At 44.4% G+C, this 14,610-nt stretch overlaps 1 pseudogene; it reads right to left on the reverse strand.

The window, feature by feature from the left end:
* LOC119373950 (uncharacterized) overlaps positions 1 to 12,740 on the reverse strand; it is a 72,640-nt pseudogene extending 59,900 nt beyond the window's left edge.
* Positions 12,741 to 14,610: the final 1,870 nt, after the last annotated feature.

The following is a 14,610-nucleotide window of genomic DNA, read 5'->3' on the forward strand; positions in this document are numbered from 1 at the left end:
TCCTCGGGAATACTCAGCCAAGCTATGCACTATAGAGCGGAGCTTGCGCGCGATGTCTCCGTCGATGGGCGTGGCTTATTTAGCTACTGCTCATGCGCGGCTTGGCCACGCGGTGCGGTATCTGGTCGCTAGACGACGCGATGCTTCGATTCCTCTTTCTTTGTATTTTTTTCTCTCTGTGTCTCTCGTTCTCTTTCTCCATTTCTTTCTCTCCAATTATCCCTTTCTAATTCTGTGCTCCACTTTACTATCCCCCCTCTTTTCTCTCCTCCTCACTATCACATCTCTCGTACTGACACTAACTTGCCTTTCCCACCCCGTTGCTACACCATACTATACAGGACTCTGCTGAACTCTGCTAGCGTGCTTGGATAGCCGAGTGGTTAGGACGCTCGCCTTCATATCACGGGTACGTGGGTTTGAATCCCGCCTCGTGAAAAAAATTTTTCCGGCAAGGATTTTTCTGTTTCTTATTGTTTACATCTTTCTTTCCGTCTCTCTGTAATTTCTTTCTCTCTCTCTGTACTCGTTCTTAGTGTTACTACGGGCCATGCCGTAGCAGTGAGTAGTAGAATCTGCCCAAATTCTGTAGCAAATGCCCATTGAGGATGATGATAGTTTTTGGGGACTGTAACCCACTTGATGCCAAGCTAGAATAGCTTCGCTGTTAAAAAAGAACCGTTAAACAGGAATGATGGCAATCTTCCACCAACGTACCCAAGGTGCCTCTGTCACGAACTAAAACGGACATGCGATTGTACAGTCGAGCCACTTTTATATGAACGAGGCTTCTGTACGAAAGCCGGAACGTCTTGAAGCACTTAAACAAGTTTTTTTTTAACTATGCCTCTTTCCATTCAGAAAATGATCGTCGAACCAACCATTTTTATCATGCTATGATACATCTGTTGAATATTGTATCGCGATAACTACTCTGCGAAGCGATTTTAGGACTCATAACATTTGTACACACGCTCCTTTCTTTCTATGTTTTATGCTACCGGCCCATTGCACGTGTAGCTGCTGCCTTGCGCAAACCGCGCCGGAATATCTGGGAACACAAGAGATTATTTTAGGATCGTCTGTTAGGCTTGAGCGCGCAAACGCAAACAGCTGAGTTCAATCTCGAACTAACGCGGCCACCAGCGATAAGGCTCGAATGTTTGGTGCCGCATGTATAAATGCCGACACGCCTTGCCGCGGTGCACTTTATCGACGGCCGATGCTCTGTTCGCCGCTATCAGTGCACAGTGTGTATTGCTGTAGTTCGCCTTTCCGTTTCCCGGCCACAAGTTCGGCAAAGAAAATTTCATCTTGGACACGCCGACTGCTGCCTTCGTCGACGTCACGACCCCGTGACATTTATCGGGCTGGAACATACTGCGATTCTCCAGAAAATGTAGAAAGAAATATGAATCGCCATAATTTATGCACCACCAATAATATGTCAACAATCTTTCCTAGGACCGTCCTAGAACGTATGCTTAGATGTTACTCTTTAAACACCCGATCGCGGAGCAGAATTGCAATGAACAGTGGACATTGATTAATATGGTAGTGATCATCGCTGTATATTATAGGCACGCTCTAATGAAGATATATAGTCTCGTAAATGATAGAACCGTTTTGATAAAAATTTGGTACTTATGCAGGCAACTGAATACAAAAGAAAAGCTGTTGTTGAACGCTGCTAAATAAAGTTTGTCGAGCGATAGCTCTGTTGTGCTTCCTTTAAGATGGACGAGCCCATTGGTTATCAGGTATTTAACCTTATTGCATGTCATGGTTTAGGAAAGGACGTCAAGTTCACACGCTTGGACTACTCGCCACGAGAAGGGCGCCAACGTGGTGCACCACAAGAGAACACACAGACGCTTGTAGGCGCCGTAGGCGCTCCCGGCGCGAGCGCGCAGTGAATGGATGGATGGTTGAATGGAGGCTGTGAGCGTCCCCTATACAACGGGGCAGTGACGTGCGCCCACAGGCACGATAAAAAGAACAGGAAAGGTTTTTTTTAAGTTGGCCTAATGCCTTGTCTTAATCGATTAATTCGATCTTACCATAAAAAAATTCACAGCCATGCCTTCTGCCATTTACGGCAGAATGACCTTATTTTTCCCACTATTTGCAGTAAAGTAGAGAGGTGGGCGAGTTGGAACTGATGCATTTTGAAAACTTTTCAGCGCGAACGAGACGGAGCACAAGGAAGAGGACACAAGACACTATTTATTTCTGTCCTTATTCCATAGTTTTCTACCACCAATACCCTCACCATCTATTACGCATTTCTATCGCGGGCGTGTTCAGCTTTCCATTGTTGTCCCTCAAACCCAAGGCTTCATGTAGGCTCGTGCCCATACAAACACCTGGGTGGATATCTCCGTGTTCGATCAGAACACGATCCGTCGTTTTCTTAGCTTCCCAACAGTATGTACATTGTTCTTCGGTGCAGCAAGCACATCCAGTGGTGGAGGCACGAAAGAGTGACAATAACCCACTGTTCGTTTTCGCGAGCGCCCCGCGCTAGCCTGTTGCTGAAGCTCTTTCACCGGCATTGACCTTGGCTGAGATTGAAGCTCAGATTAGCGGAACTAGGCGTTTTCTTGGTTTGTAGTTGGAAAAGTTGAGCTATCGCTCTGACTCCCCGACCTGTGATGACGAGATGTTTAGCAGCAAAAGGAAGCTAGGAAACAGAATAAAGGAATTCATATTCTAAGAGAACACATTTATAAATGCCAAGCATTTCTTAGCGAACCAAAGTCACTTTGAGCGTATCTATCTGTCTATTTAGCCACCTACGCCTGGCTGTCGTGATCGCCTCCTTAACTTGGTGTAGACCAAAATGGGTATATGCGGGTAAGAGGGTTCGACGAATATCACTGTTTGGTCATGACATGAATGACATAACAATCCCGTCGCCTACGCCGTCAAACCCTTTCCTTCAGACACATGTGGTACATACCCGAATACGACAGGCAAGCTCTTTCAGATCAAGTACATGCCGTGCAGAAGGTCCACGATACGGCGGTGAGGTTAAACCTTACTGTCCCGATGTGGGAGCCGCTTGCTTCAATCTAAGGGTTGCCCTTCAGGCCCCGAATAAAGTTCATCATACCATACCCTCGGCAGCGATGTGACGACGAATGCAATTAATAAAATCCGGCAGATCCCACGCACTGCGGGAATCGATGTAATGCGAAGCAGCTTGCAAAGAGCTGCATACATCGCCTTGTTTTTCATTGATCCAAATGAAATGATTCATGCCATGGCATCTAGTTCACCATATATCCCATCTTTGCCATGCGCGCATGCATGCACAATCTGGTATATGCCACGCTTAAGAAACGTACATTCTGGTATATAAAAAGCATGACCTGTCATTTATGTTCATCCTGCACTCGTGTCATGCCATACATTTTTTTTGTATATATCCAGTTAACAAAACGGCCGGAAGCGCACCATGACAGTGTCATGAAAATCATACCGTACATGGCATGCATATAACATGATTCGCATGTTAGGACCTGCCATTTATGTTCGTCATACCGTCACATCGCGCAATACCAATTTTGGTATATATCAGAGCCAAATGGCCGCGAGTGCGCCATGAATGTGGCATGTAAACCATGCCATACATGACATGCATAGTATGTTTTTTTTGTTTTCACCTGTCACTTATGTTCGCCATACAGTCACATCGCGCAATACGAATGTTGATGTGCATCAAGTGCGCGAAAACGCCGCGAGTGCGCCATGAGCGTGACATGTAAATCACGTCGTACATGTCATGCATGTCATGATTTTCAAGAAACCACCGCTCACGTTCGTCGTACAGCTGCGTCGCGCAGTACCAATTTTGGTGTATATCAAGCAAGCGAAACGACCTCGAATGTACCATGGGCGTGACATGTAAATCATGACATGCATGTCATGGTTTTCATGTCACCAACTGTTATTCACGCTCTTCATAGTGTCACATGGCGTAATACTATTTTTGGTGTATATCAATCTAGGGAAACTGGCGCGAGGGCACCTTGAGCGTGGCATGTAAATCATGTCGTACTTGACTTGCCTGTCATGATTTTCACGCTACCACCTCTCATTTACGTTCGTCATACAGTCGCGTCGCGCAATACCGATTTTGGTTTATATCAAGCTAGCGAAACGGCCACGAATGCACCATGAGCATGGCATTTAAATCATGAAATACATGACATGCATGTCATGGTTTTCATGTTACAACCTGTTATTCATGTTCTTCATACAGTCACATGGCGCAATACCAATTTTGGTGTATATCAAGCTAGCGAAACAGCCACGAATGCACCATGAGCGTGGCATGCAAATCTTGTCGTACATGACTTGCATATCTTGATTTTCATGTTATCACCTATCATTTAAGTTCGTCGTGCAGTCGCGTCGCGCAATGTCAATTTTGATTTATATCATGCTAGCGAAACGGCCGCGAATGCACCATGAGCATGGCATGTAAATCATAACATATATGACATGCATGTCATGCTTTTCATGTTACCACCTGTTATTTATGTTCTTCATACAGTCACATCACGCAATACCACTTTTGGTGTAGATCAATCTAGCGAAACGGCCGCGAGGAAGCCATGAGCATGGCATGTAAATCATGTCGTACATGACACGCATGTCGAGATTTTTATGTAACCACGTGCCAATTGTGTTCGTGATACAGAAATGTCTCGTCATACCAGTTTTCGTATATATCCACTCATTTAAACGGCCGCTAGCGCCCCGAGACCATGTCATGTAAATCATGCTGCACATGACATGCGTCTCATGATTTGCACGTTAGGACCTGTCTTATGTTCGTGATGAACTCTTGTCACGCCATACCGATTCTGGTATATGTGAAATTAACGGAACGGCCGCAAAAGCTGCAAGGCCGTGGAAAGTAAATCATGCTTTTCATGACATGCGTGTCAAGATTTTCATGTTATGACCTGTCATTCATGTTCGTAATACGGTCATGTTACGCCATACGAATTTTAGTATACATCGAATTAACGAAACGGCCAGGAGAGCACAAAGTCGTAGGTGGCTAGATAGATAGATAGATAGATAGATAGATAGATAGATAGATAGATAGATAGATAGATAGATAGATAGATAGATAGATAGATAGATAGATAGATAGATAGATAGATAGATAGATAGATAGATAGATAGATAGATACGCTCAATGTCGCAGAAGTTCGCTAAGAAATGCTTCGCATTTAAGAATTGAGATCCCAGCATGATTCGAAACCAAGCATTCTGCGTGGTAGTCAGGTATACTATCAAAGACCCACGCCACGTTTTTACACTGCTTTGGAAAAAGACGCCATGCAGGCGTAATGTCGGTGCAACAACCATTGTGGTTGCAGTGTTGGCCCCGATTTTATAGCAGCCTAATGAACACTACATCTGTATGCCTGTGATTTAGCAAGATATATTCAAGTGTTGCTGGAGCCCGGAGGAACACAATTAGTAGAATTTTATCACGATGTAATAACGGGCGTAGATACTGTAGGACAGGTTGACGGTGTGTTCCTGGATTTTCGGAAAGCCTTTGACACGGTGTCACATTCACTCTTACTGTTTAAACTTACCACCCTGAACATTGATAAGACTGTTTTTAAATGGATTGAATGCCACCTTTCTCAAAGAAGACAAACCGTAGTACTGAATGGAAAATGCTCCGAATACGCAGATGTTACTTCAGGGGTACCACAGGGCTCCGTTCTGGGTCCGCTATTATTTTTAAATTATGTTAATGATATCTCTGCAGGAATTTCATGTTCTATACGGTTGTTTGCGGATGACTGTGTTGTGTGAAAAACAATTTCCGATCACAATGATCGGAAATTGTTTTGAACTTCAGAACTTCAGAAAGATTTATCACGCATTCATAGCTGGTGTACCAAATGGAAAGTGAATTTGAACATAACAATGTGTGTACATATTTCATTTACTAAAAGGATAAAACCATTTCAGTCACGGTACCACCTGAACAATGTACAGTTGAAACAAGATAGTACATATAAGTACCTAGGTGTGCTACTATCATCTGAATGTTCATGGAGGCCGCAGGTGGACACTCATAGCCCAAAGCTGGTAAAGCATTAAATTTCATTCAAAGAAACCTGCGATGTTCGCATGTGAATTTAAAACGTGTGGCGTACACTACTTGTATCAGACCTATCTTAGCATACGGTTGTGTCGTGTGGGACCCCGCCGAGGTAACCTTCATTGCTGCTCTTGAGCAAATCGTGCAGCCAGGTTCGTCTTGGGACGGTACGGAAGGAGGGAGAGCTGCACTGCAATGAAGGCTGAGCTAGGATGGGAGTATCTTTCTGACCGCCGCCATAAACAGAGATTAAAATTTCTTTATATGACTTACTATAATTAAACTGGAATTAAGAGAGATTTACCTACACAAACCTCATTACATTTCAGAACGTTTTGATCATAGTTGTAAATTCCAGGAATACTAAGCTAAAACGAACATGTATGCCAATTTATTTTTGCCTACAACAAATAAACATTGGAATAGGCTAACTGAAAAGCAAGTACATAGTGGGAATGAAGACGTATTTTATTCAATGCTGTAAACTCGTACTGTAACCTGAACGATGATGTATTTATGTGGGAACAAATTTCTATTATGTGTGTGAACGAAGATGTATTTCAGTTATTTATGTATGAACAAAGTTGTATTTGCGTGCGAACGAAAATGTAATTCATTTATTGATGTAACCCCCCTGCTATAACGCCTTTGGGCGCTGCGGGGTATCTGATGAATAAAGAATAAAAGTTGCGCATGATATTGACATCATCGCACCGTAAAATGCACTTCCTTTCGATAATACTGATGTCTGTACTCTAACGTGAGTGCTTACGTTTCGTCAGACCATAAATTACCCTTCAAACGCCACTCTAATTGTCCTTCATGGTAAGCCCAAGATGTCCACACAGCTACTACACTGACAAAAACACGTGGAAACACCTTCTAACGCTTAGCTCAAAGCCAAAAAATGCGACATAGACGTCAGACTCTCGAGTTTCCAAGACGTATGGCGCCACCTGTCGGAGAAGTATTGAGTAGTGCATAGACCGACTCTCTCGCACAGTTTGCTATGGGACCAGGTGCAACTAGCGAGTGCGAAACAACGATTGAGCTTAATATCGCGTGTGTTTGCGCATTTAACACACAGAACGAAAGCTCTGAATTGCTCTCCGCTAGTCGGACGCGCCACCGTACCGTCGTGAAGTGCTTGCTGGATCACTCGCCAGAACGACGGCGAAAACAGCAGCAGACGGGACCCCTCCGCACGCTACGAAGAAACGCTGCAAAAGACTCACTGTTGCGTTGTTAATTGCCACGGACGTAAAAGACGGAATAACAACGTTCAGTTTTACCGATTTCCATAGTTGTTCAACGAAGAAGAAAGGCGAGAGCGCTGGATATGGGATGCTCCGAGCGTGTTCGGTAAGCGAAGTATCCGCGTTCTCCACAGCCGGTCGCATGAGAAAGTGTGATAAAGTGGCTGTGCTGTTTTGCGTAGCCCTGATGGAGAACCATGGTAACCTTGACTATGAAGCTCAGCAGAGGCTCTGACCGCGGTGCTTGTCGTGTAACACGAAGTGGGCAGCTAGAGGCAGTCTGAAGACGCGTGATACGCACACCGCGACGAGTTGGTCGTCTCAACACATCATCGCGGACGTACATTTTGAAGGCTCGGAGTTCTGGTTCTAACTAGCTAACACGTGCGTCATACAAATAAATCGCAGAATGTTGGTAGTGACCACCTACAGGTTTGTTTCGCGCGTGCCCTCTGCGGTTGCCGTAGCTATCTCGGAGGCCACGGTTTTGCCTTTGGTTGTACCCCGCGAAAGTGGACGCACGTATCCCCATTTGCAGTACACACAAACGGAAGACGACCATCAAGAGACCATTTGAGGATGCGTAACAAAACAATCCAATGCACAGGAAGCCAGAGATGAATTAACGGAGAATGCAACTGCAAAGGCGAAATTCGCCGGGCCCATTCGTCCCTGATGAACGGAGTTTTGTACCACTGATCGTAAGATGCATAGCTAAGTAAATTGATCGTGTATGTACTTTATCGCTGTGGCATTACGTATATACCCGATGTTAACGCATTTAGGCGCCAGGGAACGGATGTCGGAGGGCTTGCCTCGCATTCGATGTCGTGTGATGCTCGCTTGTACTTGCGAGTTGCAGCGCGCGGGAATACGTAAAACTTATTTTGCATTGTACTCGCAGTTCGCTTTGATCAGTTTACTTTGTTTCTGAAGCGTGGATTGGCGGAAGAAGGTTTCCAGGTCCTTGATTTTCAGGAAACGGCGCCTCGACACCAACGAAAGAGGAGGGATATATTGTGGCCTATGCACATTCGCTTGCGGACGGCTCTCTTTGCACTACCCAGTTAGTGCCAGGGCTGCGATGAGGGCGCTGGTGGCGGTGTTTTTCGCAGCGCCGCCTGGGCAGAGTCTGACGTCTATAGAATTACTCGCCGATTGCCTTGTATGAATGAAGCCGATTTTCACAAGTCGTATATATATATATATATATATATATATGCATGTGCTGCAGTCATACATGTTTTCAATAGCACGAACAGGAACGTTATACACTGCTAGCAATACCACCAACAAAGATGCGAAAAAAAAGAATTGGACTACTAATTCCTGTAAACGGTAAACAAAACTAAAAATAGAAGAAATAATCAATGCTCACAAGTATGGACTGTGGATATCAGCTACTCGGAGGGACTCGCGGATGAGCTGAACGCCGCTATCATCATTATGGTGTAACCGACGAGCATGTAGGGAAGCATACAAGTTGTGGTCTGGGATGCAGAGACACGTTGACAAACTCTCACAGAACAAATGGCGACCTTTTCGTGAATCTAAGTCTATATTCCTCTCAGATATCTGGCAACTGTTTTGATCTGTAAGATCTTGTCACTCACGCTGAGCCTTTTTTGGCAATAGTATTAGCAACAATTGTGACGGAAGAAATTGTGGCTATCGAATTTTGCACTTTATTCCCACGACTCGTTGAAACAGTGTCATCGAGCTTGTTCATTTGAAAAGAGCTCGCTTTGAAGCTACTTTTAAGAGATGCGCTTACTAACCGAGACTCAACTCTGCACGTAGAATTCAGCCCAGCTGAACTGCAGTATGTCATAAGATGTTCGACAGAGAAATTCCTCGTGCTATCATGATGCCATATGCGGTATGTTATTTAACCTTGCACTTAGAGGACACACATCACTCCTAGGCATATATAATAAAATTGTGAAAAAGTGTTGGCCTCGCCTTCCTGGAAGTTCACAATGGTTATTCCAGATCTTAAACCTGGTAATTTATTGTCATTCTTTAGTCTTGTGAGCCTAATCAACTGCGTTAGAAAAAACACAGAAAATGGTGCCTAGTCGTCAATAAATCTTTTCCTGAGCAATTGTCAGGTTTTCTTTCATTCATAGTGACCTGGACTTGGTTTTATACCTTTTCACTTACGTAAAGGGTGAGAAGTCCTGAAGACATACAATTGCAGCTTTCCTAGACGTCACAGGGGCCTCCGACACAGTTACACATATGCACGTATTATACAGGCTGTACAATCTGGGAATAAGATGATGACTGCTTCGTTCTATTTCAAATATGCTCAGTGGTCATACAGTATCCGCGACGACAAGTGCTCGCAACAGCACGCCTCCCGAAGTTAAAGAGAGGTGCCCACAGAAAGAGCATTGGGCCCTCGAGGATTCAACGTAGTCACGCACAAATTCCCGCCACTCATCCTGTTGCCACCGTTGGTCCAGATTCAATAAGCGTAGGTGGTATGTGTTTAAGTTCCTCAGGCTACGACTTCACACAGATGCAAAGCCTCTTTCAGGAAGGCCACTGTGTGCTTTCTGGCAAAGCGCGTTATGGACGTTTAAGCAGAAAATATGCGGTAATATCATTTACAAGAAGGAAAGAAGGGCGAATTTAAAGGCTCGTTTTTCTTTTTTAGACACAATATCAATGAGAACCAGTTAGCTCTCATTAACATTCACAAGAAGGTATCGCGACCAACTCAGTCCTTCAGTGAACGAGAGTAGTGCCTGTTGTACGGATTCAAAGTTTTATTGCATTAACCTGGACTGAGTGCTTACGTGCAACCTCATATAGACTATTGAACGTAAGACATATGGGCGCCGCCACTTCGGGCTGTTACAAGCGTTTACTTATTTTTGCACCTCGTCCCGTGAAGTGATAAGATCAGGGCACACCGAATGCGCCAACCCAGCCGTTTTCATCTGTATACGCCCACCGTAGCGCTGTTGGTTTAGTTGTTAAAGGCAGCACCGAAACCCATCCGCAAAATAGTCTATACCGAACATGGAAAAGGGCCTTGGTCGGAGATGCATATTTATGCTTATGGACCCTATGTATTCTAGGTATATGGCCCCTATGTACTCCAAAAGCTAAGGAGTAGCCGGCGCCTTATTCGTGCGCCAACATCCCCTTACATTATGTCAATAAAAAAACAGGCACAAATTGGATGGCATAAAAGAACTCGTGCGTTGGAACTCGTGCATTGTGTATGGCAAGCCATCGCACATGCATTGTCATTTACGCGAAATGTTCCTTAGTCAAATAAACGTAGGCTAAACACCATCATAGGTTGTAGTATTCGAATTTGCTTCGGATTACTGCGGTAAATTTTGAGTAGCCACGCAATCGACGCAAGATAACCGCTCAGACAAATTCTTCACATTTAAGAACACCGCCGTAACTTTATTCGCTTATCGCAAATAAGTTATGCCCATTCGAATCATGACCAACATATTCAAAGTAATGGATGGACCGGCTACACATTGCGTTCCCAAGAACGTGTATTTGAACAGGAATTTTTTACGTCCGCCTTGTAAATACCATTTGCGGCTGTTCTCAACACCTTTTGTGTCATTGTATATCTATGGAATAAACATAAGTTCATCTAAGATTACGATACTGCCTAATGCGAATTCTGATCGCAGCTGTGGATGCGTTTTGATTTTGCGGTAAGTTATGTACTCTTCTTAGGCTATGACGCAGTGGTTTTCGTATGAATTCGCCATTGAATCATGGTTGGTCCTTTCAGGGCCTGGTGGATGGCTTGGTACTTGTTTTAGATGCTCTCGATGTGTTTCATCTGCACGGCGACGGCAAAAGAGAGCCTTTGGTTGGTTGGTTGGACCTTCGCAACCTGGCGCAACCCACTGTGGGGGATCGGCCATGAAACGGGCGGCACCTCATTTTTGAGATACAATTGTTTTACATTTCAAATATGTTTGTAAAAAGGATATGTTTGTTTCGACCAACGCACGTCTTCTTCTTTGCTCGCCTACATTTTGTTTGTCATATCTGGCTCATACCCACTTTGGTTGCCCAATTCCTGTGGCATGTACTCGTTCACTCGGTTACGCCACCGAGGGCGACGGCGGCGGCGGTGCCGCTCAACGCAGGGACGGGCGCCTAAGAGCTGCGCTCTCAAAGTGAGATAACCTAGTTTTTGATGTGTGAGCCAATATGCCCGTTTTTGGAGCGTTACATGTGGTTCCAGGAAATTTACGATAAAACGTACCTTACACACAACACTTTTTGGGCCGCATCAAACGAGGGACATCGCGAAATGGAAAACACAGTGAAATTTCAGACGCATCATTACGCATTGACGCGTTGAGGACGTCATTATAAAGTGGCTGCTATGCGATGAACTTAAGCATGACTGCTAAAATTTTGCGCGCCAAAACCACCATAAGGTTATGAAGCACGGTGCAGTTGGACACCGGGCCGATTTCGACCACCTGGGGATTTCTAACGTGCACCGAAATCTCAGTAAATGCGTGTTCTTTGCATTTCGACCCATTCGAAATGCAGCCGCCGCTGCCAAGAAATGTATTATTTTTATGCTAGGGATCGCATGTGAGCACAGTGTCTTCGTTTCTTTTTTTTTCTTTCTTTAACTGTCGTTGCTTTACTTCAAGGAATGCTGCGAAAGACAACAGGACAACAGAAGAAGACGCACACTGCGCTGACTCTCAACAATTTGAGGCAATTGTTTAGATTCAGCGCTCTGTGCCTCTTCTTCTGTAGTCCTGTTGTTATTCCCGCTGTTATTTGAAGTATATCCAACCAACAAGCCCAACTATCCGCACTAACTTGCTTTATTGATTCGATATATATTTCGTAATGTTGGATTAGCCAGATCTAACGCAGCCTACCAACCGATGATGTCACATCTTTATTAAAAAGGAGGGAGATGATTATGGCCCATTTTTAGATTCTTTGTCCAGGCTTTCAAGTCAGTTTGGCTCCCAAATATCTGGCACTACAGCACAAACACGTCGAATATAACAATGTCAGATCTACGGTGTTCTGCGGCTTTTGAACACAATATCAGCTATATTAGCTTATACAGTTCTCACAAGCGAAAAAGCACAACATTGAAAAAACCATATAGGTATTCTTTGCTTACCTCTTCGATTGAATACACCTTACCATCTATGCCTTTTTCTTTCGGCTTCTTCGTGTGTTTATTCGCAGGCACAGGTGAGGTTGCATCATCTTCAGCTGTATAGTCGTCATAATCATCCTCGCCGAGCAGCATAGGCACCAATACTGAACCGTAAAGCACTGAAAACATCAGCTCTAAGCGCATGCTTTCTCGCACACTAAAATGGTGGAGTAGTTCATAAGCCACATTACAATAAATGCTTGCTTTTATCGGGGCATTTCCGATTATTGATTCTGCGTTTAGGTCACGTGCATTTGTCTGGGCCCTATGAAGCAAAGATTAACTTTAGTTTGACATTTATTGACGTAAAATACTAAGATGAGAAATGTCACTAAAGGAAGCACTCACTTCCCTATCTTTTAAATGTAATGCTCAAAGAGCGAGCGCTCCAGACGCATTATTTTACCAGCAAATTCCTCATTCAAGGAATTTATCGGTATTTATTAAAATGCGTATTTCTGTGAACCTTGATCACGTTGTGGTCACCCTATGCAGTGAAGTTAGTAAGTTGGGGCAATTCTACGTAGTTTCTTCTGATCCTCTAATGAGAAAATGTACATTCCTAAAGCGTAATGACCGGTATCATTTTTCGGTTTTTGTGCGCATCTAAACATGGGAACACGTCGGTAAAAGTGACGCAGTAAGCGGGCAGTTGAAAATTCCTCCCCAGTTAACTATTGTGTACCTCTGTCTTGTGCTTCCTGTTTGTTTGCTATAAAAAAAAGGAACCGAAGACAGGTCTTTCCAGGGTTCTTTTAAAATTTTCAGTTTCGGTGCCACCATCACCATTGTCCACCTTTCTGCATTCTCGAAAGTCCGCATTCAAATGCAACACAGATCTTTCCATGTCTTTTCTCCCCTGTACATTGTGTTAGGTAATCGCGCCATGGTCGTCTAGTGGTTATGGTGATCGACGTCTGACCCGAAGATCGCTGAATTGAACCCCCGTCGCAGCGGCCGCATTTCGATGGAGGGGAATCGGTAGAGGCCCGCGTACTTAGATTGAGGTGCCCGTTAAAGACCATCAGATCCCTAATGAAAAGTTATCCACCATGTGGAATGTTGGATTCCACCATCCATCATTATGGTGGATTATGGTGCTGGAAGATGGTAGCATACGGTGTATGCTACCATCTTAACGGCTCTGCATCATCAGGACCATCGTGCATGACACTGTAGAGCCATTTACACTATGAGACACACTCGGCAGACGGACTCGGTCGGTTCGCTATGCCTAACCTTATGTGGAAATCATGGTGGCAGGACATGATGGTGGAAGTCGCACTTGGTGGGGCTTATCTCGACGCAGACCGAAGATAAAAGTTTGTGCATTTTACCTTCGCATGTATTTTCACTCTTAAAATGCCGCTGAGGTAAGTGAGTGTTCATGAATTGCCAAAGTTGTGTTTCTAGCGTAGCGGGATCAAGCGGCGGCTGTTTTCTGGTCTACCCGCTGGAAGGGGCAATTGCTCAGCCAGAGCTCATTTACTTCTCGAAAACTGCACGGTGATGTAACACAGTTTTTGTCGCTGTCCACACCGACACTCCCCTCTAAACTTGTAAACATCACAATACAGCAGCACATCGCGGATGTAAACCTGATAAGTACGTGCGCAAAATGTAAATACTCACGGCTGCTGTGCTCTACAAAATCTGAGGCGGTTATTGACGCCGCATGAATAAAAAAATGTCCTAGAAGGCGTAATGATTGCCGTTGGCTTCCTTGAACTGTGAACATATTATTCTGCAATTTCAACAGGTAAACATTAGAAATGACAGTGATTTCACATTATGTCACGTGCACTTCATCGTGGCACCATCATCCAGCTTGTTCACAAAACCATCCACCGAAACACGTTTTTCATCGCCACAACCACCACCATCTACCACAATTTTTTCCACTTTCGTCATCATCAGCCGTCATGACAACCACAGCTTCCACCACATCCACTATTCTTTGCACCATAACCACGAGCAATTGCAGCATCCACCAACCCAGCATTTTCAATAGCGAATATTAA

The sequence above is a fragment of the Rhipicephalus sanguineus genome, chromosome 11 (assembly GCF_013339695.2).
Source record: "Rhipicephalus sanguineus isolate Rsan-2018 chromosome 11, BIME_Rsan_1.4, whole genome shotgun sequence".
Classification (NCBI taxonomy): domain Eukaryota; kingdom Metazoa; phylum Arthropoda; class Arachnida; order Ixodida; family Ixodidae; genus Rhipicephalus; species Rhipicephalus sanguineus.